The following is a 17,894-nucleotide window of genomic DNA, read 5'->3' as shown; positions in this document are numbered from 1 at the left end:
GCTGGTTACCCTAAGAAGGCAGAGGCATTGTATATATCTTTGGTAGAATCCAAGTTGAAACGGGATTCTTTGCCCATTGAGCAAAAATGGACCCCATGGTCCTTCCAGTGCCACCCTTTAAGTCTCCCCTCCTCCTGGCTACTGCTGCTCAGCAGGTGTTACCATTTAGCCATTTCATGCTCACCACTCTGTCTTCTTCGCCCCAGTTCAGAAGAACACAGAAAACTTTAAAGTCTTGAAAGCCGGTGTCATGAAAGGAGACCAAGAGACATGAATAGAGTAACTCTTCCTCACCTAAGAGGCTGTTGAAGAAGGTTATTATACTTTTATAGCAACCACAAGATGTCCAGAGTGAGCATTTCCAGCCCACAGAACTGAGCTGAGGGGAAATGTTGATTGATTGGCCTCTTACTTTGGGCTTGTCCCTCTCACTAAGCAGTCCAGGAAGAGATCACCTTGGCATATGGATCTTCTTGACATACTGCCTCTTCTACCCTAATGATCCATCGAACCATCCTGGTTTTCCCTAAATCACCTCCAGCTTCTCTTTTTCTGACAAAAACCTCTCTCATGTCACAGAATATGTAAGAGTGGAAATGGCCCTGCAGATAATTGAGTCTCTGTTCCTATGTTCACGAATGAAGAAATTCGGCTGGGGTGGGGAGAGGGATCCGTTCCAGGCCAATAGAAAGTCAGGGTCGGAATTTGTGCTGGAAACCAGACCTCCTGGCTCTGGCCTTGGACTCTTTCCACCAAGCCAGGCCACCTGGAGAGTTTGGAAGCTCTAGTTTCCACCTGGAAGAAAATAAGGCCAAAGATTTTCTCTTTTTGTCTCTCTTAGGCTTCAGAGACATCAAAATTTCAAAAAAAAAATTCTGATTTGTTCTGAGAGTGCCTTCAAGCTACTTCAGATGGACTGGTTACAAAATGGGAGCTCTGTGGTTAAGGAAGTGCTTTTTTTTTTTTTCAAGAAATGACTTAAGGAGGACTTCCTGGAAGATGGCGGCTTAGTAAGACGCGCGGATCTTAGTTTCTTCTCCAGGACAGCTACTAGGGGAGTAGAAACGATATAGAAAGCGCCCAAAGCCACAACAGAGATAAAAAAGACAGCGTACCCCATCCTGGAACGGCTGGCTGGCTGAGAGAAGCAGCTCGGGTGAGATCGCCGAGGCGCGCGGGCCTCACTGGGCGGGGCGGGAAGCGGCCGGAGTTACTCCCTTCCCCCTTCCCGGGCCGGCTGGGAGAATTGGAGAGGCAGTCCCCTGAAACAAAGGCGGCTGGCGCCCACACCACGCGCAGCCCCCGGACCAACTGAGAGAATTGGATCGGAAATCCCCAGGCCGCGGAGAACGGTGACGGGTGTGGGAGGCCCCTTCCAAACCCGTGACTCCCGGGGAACGTGCACTCTCTCGGGCGGGCCGCTGCCGCTGGCGCCCTCCCGCCACGCTTGTCGCCCAGGGCCGACTAGGAAATTCGGACGGGCTCTTTCCCGGCCTGCGGCGACCAGCAACCCTCCCTGCGTTCGGACCGCGGGCCGGCTCAAGCCGCTTCAGCTAGCGAACCCCCCCGGACGGCGAGAGTTTTCCAAAGTTTAAGGTCCCACAGCACCTTTTACTGGTGGGACCCACAAACAAACGTGTGCCACGAGCGCCACCTACTGGGCAGGATAAGAAAAACAGAACCCAGAGATTTCACAGAAAAATCTTCCAAACTTTTGGATCCAATACCCAGGGAAATCTGTCTAAATGCGCAGACGCCAACAGAAGATAACGGATCACGCTCAAATAATTGAAAATATGGCCCAGTCAAAGGAACAAACCAGTAGTTCAAATGAGATACAGGAGCTGAGACAACTAATGCTAAATATACGAACAGAAATGGAAAACCTCTTCAAAAACGAAATCGATAAATTGAGGGAGGACATGAAGAAGACATGGGCTGAACATAAAGAAGAAATAGAAAAACTGAAAAAGCAAATCACAGAACTTATGGAAGTGAAGGACAAAGTAGAAAAGATAGAAAAAACAATGGATACCTACAATGATAGATTCAAAGAGACAGAAGATAGAATTAGTGATTTGGAGGATGGAACATCTGAATTCCAAAAAGAAACAGAAACTATCGGGAAAAGAATGGAAAAATTTGAACAGGGTATCAGGGAACTCAAGGACAATATGAACCGCACAAATATACGTGTTGTGGGTGTCCCAGAAGGAGAAGAGAAGGGAAAAGGAGGAGAAAAACTAATGGAAGAAATTTTCACTGAAAATTTCCCAACTCTTATGAAAGACCTAAAATTACAGATCCAAGAAGTGCAGCGCACCCCAAAGAGATTAGACCCAAATAGGCGTTCTCCAAGACACTTACTAGTTAGAATGTCAGAGGTCAAAGAGAAAGAGAGGATCTTGAAAGCAGCAAGAGAAAAACAATCCATCACATACAAGGGAAACCCAATAAGACTATGTGTAGATTTCTCAGCAGAAACCATGGAGGCTAGAAGACAGTGGGATGATATATTTAAATTACTAAAAGAGAAAAACTGCCAACCAAGACTCCTATATCCAGCAAAATTGTCCTTCAAAAATGAGGGAGAAATTAAAACATTCTCAGACAAAAAGTCACTGAGAGAATTTGTGACCAAGAGACCAGCTCTGCAAGAAATACTAAAGGGAGCACTAGCGTCAGATACAAAAAGACAGAAGAGAGAGGTATGGAGAAGAGTGTAGAAAGAAGGAAAGTCAGATATGATATATATAATACAAAAGGCAAAATGGCAGAGGAAAATATTATCCAAACAGTAATAACACTAAATGTTAATGGACTGAATTCCCCAATCAAAAGACATAGATTGGCAGAATGGATTAAAAAACAGGATCCTTCTATATGCTGTCTACAGGAAACACATCTTAGACCCAAAGATAAACATAGGTTGAAAATGAAAGGTTGGGAAAAGATATTTCATGCAAATAACAATCAGAAAATAGCAGGAGTGGCTATACTAATATCCAACAAGTTAGACTTCAAATGTAAAACAGTTAAAAGAGACAAAGAAGGACACTATATACTAATAAAAGGAACAATTAAACAAGAAGACATAACAATCATAAATATTTATGCACCGAACTAGAATGCCCCAAAATACGTGAGGAATACACTGCAAACACTGAAAAGGGAAATAGACACAAATACCATAATAGTTGGAGACTTCAATTCCCCACTCTCATCAATGGACAGAACATCTAGACAGAAGATCAATAAAGAAATAGAGAATCTGAATATTACTATAAAGGAGCTAGACTTAACAGACATTTATAGGACATTACATCCCACAACAGCAGGATACACCTTTTTCTCAAGTGCTCATGGATCATTCTCAAAGATAGACCATATGCTGGGTCACAAAGCAAGTCTTAACAAATTTAAAAAGATTGAAATCATACACAACACTTTCTCGGATCATAAAGGAATGAAGTTGGAAATCAATAATAGGCAGAATGCCAGAAAATTCACAAATACCTGGAGGCTCAACAACACACTCTTAAACAACGAGTGGGTCAAAGAAGAAATTGCAAGAGAAATTAGTAAATACCTCGAGGAGAATGAAAATGAAAACACAACATATCAAAACTTATGGGATGCAGCAAAGGCAGTGCTAAGAGGGAAATTTATTGCCCTAAATGCCTATATCAGAAAAGAAGAAAAGGCAAAAATGCAGGAATTAACTGTTCAATTGGAAGAACTGGAGAAAGAACAGCAAACTAATCCCAAAGCAAGCAAAAGGAAAGAAATAACAAAGATCAGAGCAGAAATAAATGAAATTGAAAATATGAAAACAGTAGAGAAAATCAATAAGACCAGAAGTTGGTTCTATGAGAAAATCAATAAGATTGATGGGCCCCTATCAAGATTGACAAAAAGAAGAAGAGAGAGGATGCAAATAAATAAGATCAGAAATGGAAGAGGAGACATAACTACTGACCTCACAGAAATAAAGGAGGTAATAACAGGATACTATGAACAACTTTACGCTAATAAATACAACAATTTAGATGAAATGGACGGGTTCCTGGAAAGACATGAACAACCAACTTTGACTCAAGAAGACATAGATGACCTCAACAAACCAATCACAAGTAAAGAAATTGAATTAGTCATTCAAAAGCTTCCTAAAAAGAAAAGTCCAGGACCAGATGGCTTCACATGTGAATTCTACCAAACGTTCCAGAAAGAATTAGTACCAATTCTCCTCAAACTCTTCAAAAAAATCGAAGTGGAGGGAAAACTGCCTAATTCATTCTATGAAGCCAACATCACCCTCATACCAAAACCAGGCAAAGATGTTACAAAAAAAGAAAACTACAGACCAATCTCTCTAATGAATACAGATGCAAAAATCCTCAATAAAATTCTAGCAAATCGTATCCAACAACACATTAAAAGAATTATACACCATGACCAAGTAGGATTCATCCCAGGTATGCAAGGATGGTTCAACATAAGAAAATCAATTAATGTAATACACCATATCAACAAATCAAAGCAGAAAAATCACATGATCATCTCAATTGATGCAGAGAAGGCATTCGACAAGATTCAACATCCTTTCCTGTTGAAAACACTTTAAAAGATAGGAATACAAGGGAACTTCCTTAAAATGATAGAGGGAATATATGAAAAACCCACAGCTAATATCATCCTCAATGGGGAAAAATTGAAAACTTTCCCCCTAAGATCAGGAACAAGACAAGGATGTCCACTATCACTACTATTATTCAACATTGTGTTGGAGGTTCTAGCCAGAGCATTAGACAAGAAAAAGAAATACAAGGCATCAAAATTGGAAAGGAAGAAGTAAAACTATCACTGTTTGCAGACGATATGATACTATACGTTGAAAACCCGGAAAAATCCACAACAAAACTACTAGAGCTAATAAATGAGTACAGCAAAGTAGCAGGTTACAAGATCAACATTCAAAAATCTGTAGCATTTCTATACACTAGTAATGAACAAGCTGAGGGGGAAATCAAGAAACGAATCCCATTTACAATTGCAACTAAAAGAATAAAATACCTAGGAATAAATTTAACTAAAGAGACAAAAAACCTATATAAAGAAAACTACAAAAAACTGCTAAAAGAAATCACAGAAGACCTAAATAGATGGAAGGGCATACCATGTTCATGGATTGGAAGACTAAATATAGTTAAGATGTCAATCCTACCTAAATTAATTTACAGATTCAATGCAATACCAATCAAAATCCCAACAACTTATTTTTCAGAAATAGAAAAACCAATAAGCAAATTTATCTGGAAGGGCAGGATGCCCCGAATTGCTAAAAACATCTTGAGGAAAAAAAACGATGCTGGAGGTCTCGCGCTGCCTGACTTTAAGGCATATTATGAAGCCACAGTGGTCAAAACAGCATGGTATTGGCATAAAGATAGATATATCGACCAATGGAATCGAATAGAGTGCTCAGATATAGACCCTCTCATCTATGGACATTTGATCTTTGATAAGGCAGTCAAGCCAACTCACCTGGGACAGAGCAGTCTCTTCAATAAATGGTGCCTAGAGAACTGGATATCCATATGCAAAAGAATGAAAGAAGACCCATCTCTCACACCCTATACAAAAGTGAACTCAAAATGGATCAAAGATCTAAACATTAGGTCTAAGACCATAAAACAGATAGAGGAAAATGTTGGGAGATATCTTATGGATCTTACAACTGGAGGCGGTTTTATGGACCTTAAACCTAAAGCAAGAGCACTGAAGAAGGAAATAAATAAATGGGAACTCCTCAAAATTAAACACTTTTGTGCATCAAAGAACTTCATCAAGAAAGTAGAAAGACAGCCTTCACAATGGGAGACAATATTTGGAAATGATATATCAGATAAAGGTCTAGTATCCAGAATTTATAAAGAGATTGTTCATCTCAACAACAAAAAGACAGCCAACCCAATTACAAAATGGGAAAAAGACTTGAACAGACACCTATCAGAAGAGGAAATACGGATGGCCAAAAGGCACATGAAGAGATGCTCAATGTCCCTGGCCATTAGAGAAATGCAAATCAAAACCACAATGAGATATCATCTCACACCCACCAGAATGGCCATTATCAACAAAACAGAAAATGACAAGTGCTGGAGAGGATGCGGAGAAAGAGGCACACTTATCTACTGTGGTGGGAATGTCAAATGGTGCAACCACTGTGGAAGGCAGTTTGGCGGTTCCTCAAAAAGCTGAATATAGAATTGCCATACGACCCAGCAATACCATTGCTGGGAATATACTCAAAGGACTTAAGGGCAAAGACACAAATGGACATTTGCACACCAATGTTTATAGCAGCGTTATTTGCAATTGCAAAGAGATGGAAACAGCCGAAATCTCCATCAACAGAAGAGTGGCTAAACAAACTGTGGTATGTACATACGATGGAATACTATGCAGCTTTAAGACAGGATAAGCTTATGAAGCATGTAATAACATGGATGGACCTAGAGAACATTATGCTGAGTGAGTCCAGCCAAAAACTAAAGGACAAATACTGTATGGTCCCACTGATGTGAACAGACATTCGAGAATAAATTTGGAATATGTCCTTGATAACAGAGTCCAGCAGGAGGTAGAAACAGGGTAAGATAATGGCCAATTGGAGTTGAAGGGATACAGACGGTGTAACAGGACTAGATACAAAAACTCAAAAATGGACAGCACAATAATACCTAATCGTAAAGTAATCATGTTAAAACACTGAATGAAGCTGCATCTGAGCTATAGGTTTTTGTTTTGTTTTGTTTTGTTTTGTTTTGATTTTACTATTATTACTTTTATTTTTTTCTCTATATTAACATTCTATATCTTTTTCGGTTATGTTGCTAGTTCTTCTAAACCAATGCATATGTACTAAGAAAGGATGATCATGCATCTATGTGATGATGTTAAGAATTAATGATTGCATATGTAGAATGGTATGATCTCTAAATGTTGGGTTAATTTCTTTTTTTCCGTTAATTTAAAAAAAAAAAAAGAGAAGGGATAATTGGAGCTGAAGGGATACAGACTGTACAACGGGACTGGATATAAAAACTCAGAAATGGACAGCACAATACTACCCAATTGTAATGCAATTATGTTAAAACACTGAATGAAGCTGCATGTGAGTATAGGTTTTTTGTTTTTGTTTTTTTTTTCTTTCTATTATTGTTTTAATTCTTATTCTGTTGTCTTTTTATTTCTTTTTCTAAATCGATGCAAATGTACTAAGAAATGATGAATATGCAACTATGTGATGTTATTAAGAATTACTGATTGTACATGTAGATTGGAATGATTTCTAATTGTTTTGTTAATTCTTTTTTTAATTAATAAAAAAAAAACCTAAAAAAAAAAAAAAAAAAGAAATGACTTAAGGAAAAGATAGACTAGAAAATTCTGCATGAGAAAAGGTCATGGCAGCCAGGCTTCGTGTCCTGGGCTTAATAAACTCTCAGTAAATATTTGTTGAATAAATGAAAACTGGGTTAACTTGAGTTAAACTGAACCCTTTTTCATAATGGACCAGTCAGCAAAGATTTTTACAAATTTTATCTTAGCATCCAAATAGATGCAAACCCCATTTCCCTGAAAGTTGCTGCAACTCCAAGAGGTTATTCCCTGCATGTAAGGCTGGATATGCAAGCTTTGCTGGACAATCTCAGAACATCAGAACCTGAAAGGACCTCAAAAGTAAGCCAGTGCAAGTCAACCCTCATTTCTTCCTCATTTCCAAAGCTTCAAAAGGGTTGAGAGTTGCTCAAGGTCACACAGAGAGTTGCTGGCAAACCCATACCAGAAGCCATACCCGTGACTCTCTGCCCAGGGCTCCTAAGGGTCCACCATGGGAGAGGCATTAAAGGCCTCCAGTCTTATGCTCTTTCTTGAAGATTCAGCTCAAATTTCCTACCTGTGGAATCCTTCCTTGCCCAACTTGAGACCGGGCTCCCACAAACCCTGAGCTTCCCTCTCTGGTAGAACAGATAATTCAGTGTTGATAATTCAGTGTACATGTTTATCTTCTTCACTGACCTGAGGTTTCCTGGGGCTTGGGGATTAGGTCTAAGACTTCTATAAAACCAACATCTTGGTGGAGCCCAAGGCCTTGATTCCAAGTGTTTCCATAGGCAGAAACTGGAACATAGCTGTACTGACTCCTTCAGAGCTTTCTTCTAGCACTGCTGTGGAATCAGACAACACTTGGCACAGGAGGGACTCTAGAGAGCTCTAACCCTGCTCCCTTCTGTGCTGAGAGGGTGAGGGAGACCCAGAGAGGGGCATGATCTGGCCAAAGTTACATGGTGAGCAAACCAGCTTTAGAGCCAGTTCAGATGGCTATATATTGATGGCAATAAAGATTTTATCCCAGATCCCTCCTCTTAAAGCCCTTTCCTGGCTGGAATGGGTCAGGGGGCGGCGGGGGGGGGGGGGGCTGTTCTAGTTTGAAAACTGCTGGAATGCAATATACCAGAAGCAGAATGGCTTTTAAAAAGAGGAATTTATTAAGTTGCAAGTTTAGAGTTCTAAGTCTGTGAAAATGTCCCATCTAAGGCATCCAGGGAAAGATACTGTGGTTCAAGAAGGCCGATGACATTCAGGGTTTCTCACTCAGCTGGAAAGGCACATGTGTGAGATCTGCCAGCTTTCTCTTCAATGGCTTCCCCAAGGCTCTGTTGGTTCTGCTGGCTCTTGTGGCTCTAAAGCTTTTCCCAAAATGGTTTCCTCTTAAAGGGGTTCAGTAAGCAACCCCACCTTGAGTGGGTGGAGACACATCTCCATTGAAACCATCTAATCAAAAGTTACCACCCACAATTGGGTGGGTCACATCTCCATGGAAACAATGAAAAAGCTCCCACCCTCCAATATTGAATGAGGATTAAAGGATATGGCTTTTCTGGGGTGCACAATAAATTAAAACACACAGGGGCCCTAACTGCCTGCCTGCTAGATCCTGGTCTCGCAGAACCTGGCCTTTCCATGGGCTCTAACTGGGTCCTCTAAGTGCATTCATTTTTAGCCTTCATGTCCAAGACCTCTCAGGGTGGCCCAGTTCACCTGCTCAGCCCTGACCACTCTAGCCACTTTCTTTTCTAAATGGGAAGAGACAGATTGCAGCTGAGCCTGGTTCCATTAAATCCCCAGGCCCTGTCCTTGTTTGGTCTGCTGGGGCCCTGCCCCCAGAGGTCCTATTCTACTGGGACCTGGGATCCGGAATAACATTTTCCTGTGGACTCCCAGGTGGCTGGTTAATAGCAACCATTGGGCTTTGCTGATAATGAGAACCACAGGATTAATAGTCCTCACTGGGCACAGAACTTTGCAGTCCATGGGGGCTTTCCCACTTACTGAGAAATGATTAGTATCCCCATGTGATGGATGAGGAAACTGAAACTCAGAAAGTTGAGATTACCCAAAATCTCACAGCAAGCCAAGGACAAGGCAGATCCAAAGTCTCAGATCTGCAAATTTCAGTTCAGTTTCTGTGCCATCCAACTATACAAATGAGAAAAGGTTGTGAAAATTCTCTATGTTAGATGCTTGTGCTAAAAGCCAGAGGGACCCTTTGAATATTTTGGAGCTGAAGGAACAAGTGTGAAAGAGCACAGAGCTCCTTGGTTTCCCAAATCTTTGCTCTCCTCATTCATATTTCTCTCTCTCTCTCTCTCTCTGTTTCTTTCCCTCTCTTTCTCTCCCTCTCTGTCTTTCATGCTCACTCTTACTCTTTCTTATATGCCTTACAATTCTAAGTCCAGTGTTCTTCAGGGAACCTTCTGTGATTTCATCCTCTTCCAACCCTCCCATTATCTTTCTCTCCTCTGGATGAACCAGGTTGCCTATGCTGACCATTTTAAAGATTAGGATAACTGAGGCTCATTCATTCCACAGTGAACAAAACTGGTTTTGTGTGGGCTGCCTGGTCATAGTGAATTGATACAGTCGAGTAGGGTAGCCAATCACAAAACTGACCATCATATCCTGCATGATCTGTGCTACTACAGAGATGACAGAGACCATAGCAGGCTTGCTTCATGCAAGACACCATCCATGTGGGTCATGAATTATAAGCTGGTAAAGAGTGTTTTCCAAGCAGACAGGGCATGTACAAATTCAGGAAAGGGTGAAAAAACAGAAGGTGTGTTAGAGGGACAGACAGAAATTTGTTTTGGATGCAGTGTGGAGGAAAAGACTGGGAGCCTTAAAAGATGAGGCTAGAGAGGTAGGTGGGGAAAGAAGGAGAAAGACCTCAAATTCCAGACCAAGGAATAAGAACTCAGTAAGAGGGCATTGGAAAGCCAGGCAAAGCCTTTAAGCAGGAGAATAACATAGCCACATGTTTCAGAAAGATCACAGCCACTGCTGCATTGGTAATTGATTAGAGGTGGAGAGGCTAAAGCCAGGGACCCAAGCAGGGAGCTGCATGGCGAGGAAAGAAGAAGGAGAAAGTAATAATGATAACAATGACTGGAGAGGTCTGCCCTTTATTGAGTGTTTGCTTGTGCTAAGGATTGTGCAAAGGAGGACACAAACTTTATTTCATTTAATCTGAGCAACAGCTTTTAATATCCCTTTGAATAAATACAAAGAGGTTAAGTAACTTACCCAAAGCCATCGGTGAGTTGGTTTGAGAACACAATCCATTCCAAAGCCTATGCCTCTTAGTCATCAAGGATTAGAGAAATCTTCAAGAGGTAGAATAGTTGGAATTTGGTAACTTCTTATGGAAGAATCCAAAATGATGCTCAGGATCCTGTCTGGGTAACAAGGCAGATTGTGTTTGATGTTGACTAAGATGGAGAACATGGTGGTGGGCAGAAGGCAATGCAGGTGGGAAGAAGGTTTTGGAGGAAAACAGAAATTCATTCTTGGATATGTAGCATTTGAGGAGCCTGTGGGACATCCAAGTGGAGATATCCAGGAGATATTTGGCAGACTACATCTGGAGATCCAGAGCAAGAGCTGACATGAAGCCAGAGATTTGGGAGGTATAAGCTTATGGTAGTGAATGAAATCACCTGGGGAAAGAATGTAGCATGAGAGGGACAGGACTTTTGGAGAGACCAACATTAGATTAAGGCAAAACAAGAGGTATCTGCAAAAGATACTGAAACAAAAATAGCCAGAGAAGATGAAGCAAAATCAGGTCTGCATGATATTACAGAGGGTCTCCAAAGGTCAGGTATGGTCAGCAGTAGGAAATGATAAGACTAGAAGGAGGAGAAGTGAAGAGCTTCCATGGGATTTGGTAATGAAGAGGTTACAGGTGATTCTGGCATGGCAATGATGCAGAGGATTGGGGAGTAGGTGGATAGTACACAGCATTTTCAAGATGTTTGGCTATGAAGAGAAGTGGATGGTTGGAAAATGAGTAGAAGTCAGGGAGGATTTTGTTGTATTTTAAAAACTAGAACAATCTGAGCAAATTTCCTGCCATTTGCTGGTGGGAAGGAGCCAGTAGAGAGGGAAAGGATGAAAAAGTGGGAAAGGAGGGGGATGGTCAGCAAAGGATGAGAACTGCTTCTGGGTCCAGGGTCTGGGCTCATGGTGTGTCAGGTGGGAGAGAAGGAAATTAAAAAAAGAAAAAAGGAGGGGGTTTTTGCTGGTTTGATTATTGTGTACCCCAGAAAATCCATGCTCTTTACTCCTCATTCAATATTGCTGGGTGAGATCTTTCTGATTAATTTTTTTCCATGGAGACGTAACCCACCCAATTGTGGGTGGGACCTATTGAGTAGGTAGTTCAATGGAAATGTGTCACCACTCATTCAAGGTGGGATTGTTTACTGGAGTTCTTTAAGAGAGAACCATTTTGGAAAAAGCTTCACAGCCTACATAGCCAGAGACCGTTGGAGATGTAGAAGGAAAATGCCCCTGGGGAAGCCTTATGAAATGAGAGGCCTGGAGAGAAAGCTAAGACAATGCCATGTGCTTTCCCAGCTGACAGAGGTATTCCAGACCCATGAGTCTTTCTTGTACCAAGATATGTTTTCCTGGATGCCTCAGTTTGGACATTTTGATAGCCTTAGAACTTTAAACTTGCAATTTAATAGATTCCCCTTTCAAAAGTCATTCCTTTTCTAGGATAGGCTAAGCTTACTTAAAATTAGGCCTAAGAGTCACCCCCAGAGAACCTCTTTTGTTTCTCAGATGTGGCCTATCTCTCAGCCAACATGGCAAACAAACTCACTGCCCTCCCCCTCTCTACATGGGACATGACTCCCAGGGGTGTAAACCTCCCTGGCAATGTGGGACAGAAATCTGAGAATGAAGTGGGACTTAGTATCAAGGGATTGAGAATAACTTCTCAACTGAAGGGGGGGAAGAAAGAAATGAGACAAAATAAAGTATCAGTGGCTGAGAGATGTCAAATGGAGTCGAGAGGTGATCTTGGAGGTTATTCTTACACATTATATAGTTAACCCCTTTTTTAGTTTAAGGTGTATTAGAAAGGCTAAAGGGAAGTGCCTGAAACTGTAGAGCTGTGTTCCAATAGCCATGTTTCTTTACAATGATTGAATAGTGATAAAGATTTCACAATGTGACTGTGTGATTGTGAAAACCTTGTTCTGTTGCTCCTTTTATCTATGGTAAGGACAGATGAGCAAAAAATAAGGATTAAAAATAAATAAATAATAGGGGAACAAATGTTAAAATAAATAGGGTAGAGGAAAATACTAGCGGTCAATGAGAGGGAGGGGTAAGGAGTATGGTACGTATGAGTTTTTTCTTTTTCTTTCTTTTTCTGGAGTGATGTAAATGTTCTGAGAAATGATCATGGTGACAAATATACAACTATGTGATGATATTGTGAACCACTGAATGCACACCAAGTATGGAATGTTCATACGTTAAGAATGTTCGTGTGGTATGGTGATTGATTTTATTAATAAAATTTTTTTAAGTCATTCCTTTTCTTATATACTACATTCCTGGAGCTTTAACAGACCAAAACAAGGATAAAAGCAAGTTTGTGGATTTTGCAGAACTGACATGGAGAGGAAAGTCTCATTTAAGACATTAATGGTAGGAGAATTTTTGATGATGCTGATTGTAGGAGTTTGTTTACCATCAAATGAGTGGAGTAGATAGATGTTCAAACCTTGGTGCCAGACTGGTTTGATTCAAGCCTGGCACTTAACTCTCTGAGAACCTATTTCCTTTTATATCAAATGGGGATTTTTTCATTCAATAGGTATTTGTTGAATGCAAGCTCTGTGCTAGTGTGGTGAAGGTTGAAAGAGGTAAAAGTTGCAAACGGATGTCAGAAGCATTTTCTACCCAGATTACACAGTCCACTGTGACTCTCTTCTGGGACAGTGCCCGAACATTCACAGTCCACTGTCTCTACTACCTCAGAAAGTCAAGAAGTCCAAACATGTCTTCAGGAGGAGGCCCTGTATCTCAGGAGCATTTTAGAGCTAAGAGAAGAAAAAAAGAGTTCAACCCTCTGAAGTTCCTGTCGAAGCAGAGGTCAGCAGCCTGCACTCTGCTCCAGGGCCGCTGTGCCCTGGAAACACTCCTCAATGACGCTTTGTCTGTCTGTCTCGCCCCCACGCTTCCTCACCCTTGTCAGGGCGCCAGGCTCCGACAGACGCGAGAGGCTGGAAAAGGAAAGTGCCAAGAAAGAAAGCGAAGTTAAAAATATGCCTGGGGAGAACTTGGGCTGCCTTCACAGCCATGGGCAGGAGGTCCCTGGAGCTCTGGGACAAGAGTCCAGAATCAGGGCCCAGTAGCGTGGCCTCCAATACTCTCAGCACCGTCACCATCCGTGCCGCCACCAGGAGGCAGCGTGGTCCAAGCCAAACACACCTGGGCTCAAATTCCAGCACCATCACTTGGCAGCTGTGGACCTTTGGGCACATGACTCCACTTCTTTCTGCCTCCGTTTCCCCTTTGTGAATGGAGTTAATAGCACTAGCAGTATTGGCTTGAGTGAAGACATTGTGAGATATCTTATGTGGAAATACTTTGCAAACTGTTAAGTGTTGTGAAGAAATTTTCTCTTACCATCATCACAGTCAAAGAAGCCACCCCTGGAAGTCTTTACCACTCATGCTCCTTACCCTTGCAAAGCAGTCCTTCCAGTCTGTTTCTCTTGGGGATTGCGCCTGCCCCGAGACATGTTACACTTGATTGCTCCACTTCTTATGTCAGTTTCTCAGAGTAGGAAGAGGTTTCAGAACTCTGAACTCATCAGAAGAACCCAAGTGCGTGAAAGGGAGGAGAGGACAGGGAAAAAGAAATGGCTGATGGGAAATTCCCAGAGGGTGTGGCCAGCCTGATCAGTGCTCACTGACCAACCCCGTGTGTGTGGGAAACTGAGATATGATCCTGACTACACCCATCTTCTTTCTGGAAGAGCCAGGAAGCACTTGGAAGGGGGAAAGCGAATTTGAAGTGGCAGGAGATGTTTACCAGGTGGACAAAGGAGGAAGGACATTCTGACAGTGGGATCTGCACACCAATAGGCACCGAGACGTGGGTGTGCGTGCTGTACTCTGGGCGGGACTAGGGCAGGTAGGGGGAGGATGCAAAGGCAGGTTATAGGTGTGTGATGAAGAAGCATCAAATGTAGGCTGAGAAGTTTTACTCTGAGGAACAGGTCTTGGCGTGATGAGATTAGGGTTTGGAAAGATGGCTCTGGTAGAATGCGGAGAATGGGTTAGGACAGGGAAGCTGGAATCAGGGCAGAGTAAGGAGGCTGCTGCGAGGGTCCAGGTCTCAAACAATGAAGGATGAAGGAGTAGGCTCTGAATTAACGGGGTGAGGGAAGGAAGGTCGAGGAGATGAAGAAATGTGAAGGACGGAGAGTGGCCAGGAAGGCCATGGGGAGTGAGGGAGGGACGGTGACCACAGATGGGCCTGACTCCAGGGAGACTCTGGCACAGAGCATGGCCTTAAGGGGGCAGGTTTCCAAGGGAGTGTTGGGCTCCTTGCTAAGCTTAAGTTGTCTGAGGGACCCGCAGGAAAAGATGGACTTGAGCTGTTCAGGAAGGAGTTTGGGCTGCAGCAGAGATTTAGGACTCTCAGCTGGGGTTCAGGTCCTTCCTTGTTATGTGTGGAAAACCTGAGGTTTGACAAGGAAAGTGACGCCCACGGTCATTCAGATGGCCCTCAGTAGAACAGGTCTAGAACTCAATCCAAGACGCCTATCTCAGTGCTCAATTTGGTATTCAAACCCATGGCTTAGGGACTGGTGGACAATCTGCTGAACCCCAGACTAGCCCTTGAGACAGTTTGTCTATGGTTAAGTACATGGGCATGGACTCTGTCTAGGTTCAAATCTTGCTGTGCCATTTATCAGCTGTATAACCTTGGGCAAATCCCTTAACCTCTCTGTGCCTCAGCTTCTTCATCTATACATCAGGGATAATAGCAGTAGGTTGCGGGGAACATTCATTGAGTTAATGCTCAATGAATTGAGTTAGACCTGTGCTTAGCATGTATAAATGTTAGTCGTAATTAATTGTATCATTTTATAGCCGAGGAAACTGAGGTTTAAAAAAAATGAAATCACTGCCCAGAGTCAATCAGCTAGTTGCTGGCAGGGCTCAGCCTAAGGGACTCCAAAGACTGAATTTGTTTGCTTATGTTCAACTGTCTCCCCTTGCTGACTATCTCTGGAGGACAGTGATGTCTTTAACTCAAAAGACGGGAGCCCCAGCCTGAGAACGCTTGGGAGGAGGCTCTGCAGCTCTCTAGGCAACTTGTCTGGGCCCAGCTTTGACCCTGACACCACCAATAAGGCCATTTTCTGAAGAAACTCACCCCAGATCCTACTTGCCCTCATTTGAGAGACTCAATGCTAGTCTCTCCCCTCCCCCAGAGAGACCCACTGTGTTCTACCTGAAAGGATAAACAAATAAAAGAAAGAACAGGACAGACATTTAAATAAGGACAGCACCACTGACAGCACAAGAAAATTTTAGACTTGAATGCCTGGAACTGTTAGAATGAGTGACTGTCAGAAAAGGGGGTGAGGGAGAAGGGAGGTATGTGTGCTTGGGGTATAATATGGGGAGGAGAGAATCAAGCAAAAGGCAAACTGACAGTGCTCTGAATAAACAGCATGGATTTTAAAAGTTAGGCTTTTTAAGTTCCAGAGCCTCCTGCAAGCAAGAGCTGAGTCAGGTTCGGACCAGCTCCCTTAGCCCAGGCTCGGCCCTGAAGCCAGAGGAGGAGCCTCCTTGCCTGTCCAGCTCTCATCAGGGCCTCCGCGGAGGCCCTCCAGGCTGAAGAGCAGCTGCTGATGCCGCCCTGCTTCCTGTCTGCCCCATCTCCAGCCTCATAACCCCATCAGGGGAGGAAGTGACTCATCTTCCTAGATGAGGCAATGCTTCCCCAGCAGCTGTCAAAACCTCTGTCCGAGTCACATAAATACATCCCGGGCAGTAACAGGCCTTGGCTTTCTATTGATAACCGTATGTGGTGCTGCTGCACTTACTTTTCAGGGCAGCTTCCTGAAGAATCAAATAATAGCAACATCTGCTTAGGTATTAACCCCACCTTATAGATGAGACAACATAAGCACAAAGAATTCAGGAGCTGGTCCAAGGTCACACGGCCACGGAGTAGAGCAGACGGGAGCCACGCCCAAGCTGCCCTGCCCCAGAGCCTTGTTCTTGACCCCGGGCTGTGCAGTCTCATCCCTCCACTGGCAGGAGATGTGGATGGACAGAGCAGCTCGCTGTTAAGTGAAGAAAGATGGCTTTATCCTGAGGGCCCTTGGGGGGCTAGGGCAATGTGATAAGCAGGAGAGAGGTGGGGTCAGATTTAAGGTTAGAAAGTCCCCCAGGTTTGCAGGTAAATGGACAGGAGAGGAGGGTGAGATTGGAGGAGGAGGTGAAAATGGGGAGAAGGTGGGGGCCCAGGACAGTGACAGCAGGTGGAAAGAAGGAAGCAGATTTGAGAGAATCCTGAGGTGGAATAGACAGGTGCAGAGCAGGGGGAAAGGAAGGACAAGCAGTGACTGCGGGAAGAACACGGCCTCCCTCTCTGCACTCCTTCTGGTTGCATTTCAGGTCCTGGGCCAGGTCTTCCCTGCCCCCTCTTCCCTCACTACAGTTGGAGGAAAAGCCAGAGGAGCAGCCCTCCTCTCTGGCCCCCAGGGGGCAGTGTTGCAAAGTCTTAAGAGAGTTGGGGCCCTTGCTCCACGGGGCAAAAGCTTGCTCTCCCTGCTGCCTCCCACCACCCCCCTCACCAACCAGCCTTCACACTGCACTACCCCAGCCCCCAGGTCCTCTATTCCAGAAGCAATGCCATGAATAACCACAATTCCTCATGCCGCACACTTGACATGTTACAAAAGCAGTTTTATGTCTGTTAGTTCCAGGGTCCTTCCAAAAGAGGGAGCCCAGCAAAATGAGACCCTTCCCCCCAATCCCTGCCCCCTACCAATGCATAAGAAAGAAACTGAGAACCAGGCAGGGATCAGAACCAGACCAATGGAAATGTGATGGTGGCAGAGCCGGGGTTGAGGGCCACACAGGCCAAGGCCCAGTCCGGAGCCTGCGAGAGGGGTATAGCCCTGCAGCACCCACAGACAATGGCTGTGAACAGCAGCAGTCACCCATTCTGCCAGCTGAACCCCAATTTCACCCTTGAGATCCCTCTCACCTTGGGGGCTCTTTCCGGTGATTTGCTCCTGTCGGGTTATTGGTCTGTTCAGACTTACCTGGCATGCACCTGCCTTAATTTACTTCCTCCACATCCTCTGCTTCTAGAATTACAAGAGTCATCATCATCACTATATTAAAAATGACTGTGTCTGCTCAGCTCTCACAGTTTAGCAAGTACTAATCCATCTATCAGCTCTTCCGAGTCTTCTGACAGCCCTGGAAAGG

The sequence above is a fragment of the Tamandua tetradactyla genome, chromosome 8 (genome assembly GCF_023851605.1).
Source record: "Tamandua tetradactyla isolate mTamTet1 chromosome 8, mTamTet1.pri, whole genome shotgun sequence".
Taxonomy (NCBI): domain Eukaryota; kingdom Metazoa; phylum Chordata; class Mammalia; order Pilosa; family Myrmecophagidae; genus Tamandua; species Tamandua tetradactyla.
The sequence above is the reverse complement of the archived record's forward strand: the minus strand, read 5'-3'. Positions refer to the sequence as shown.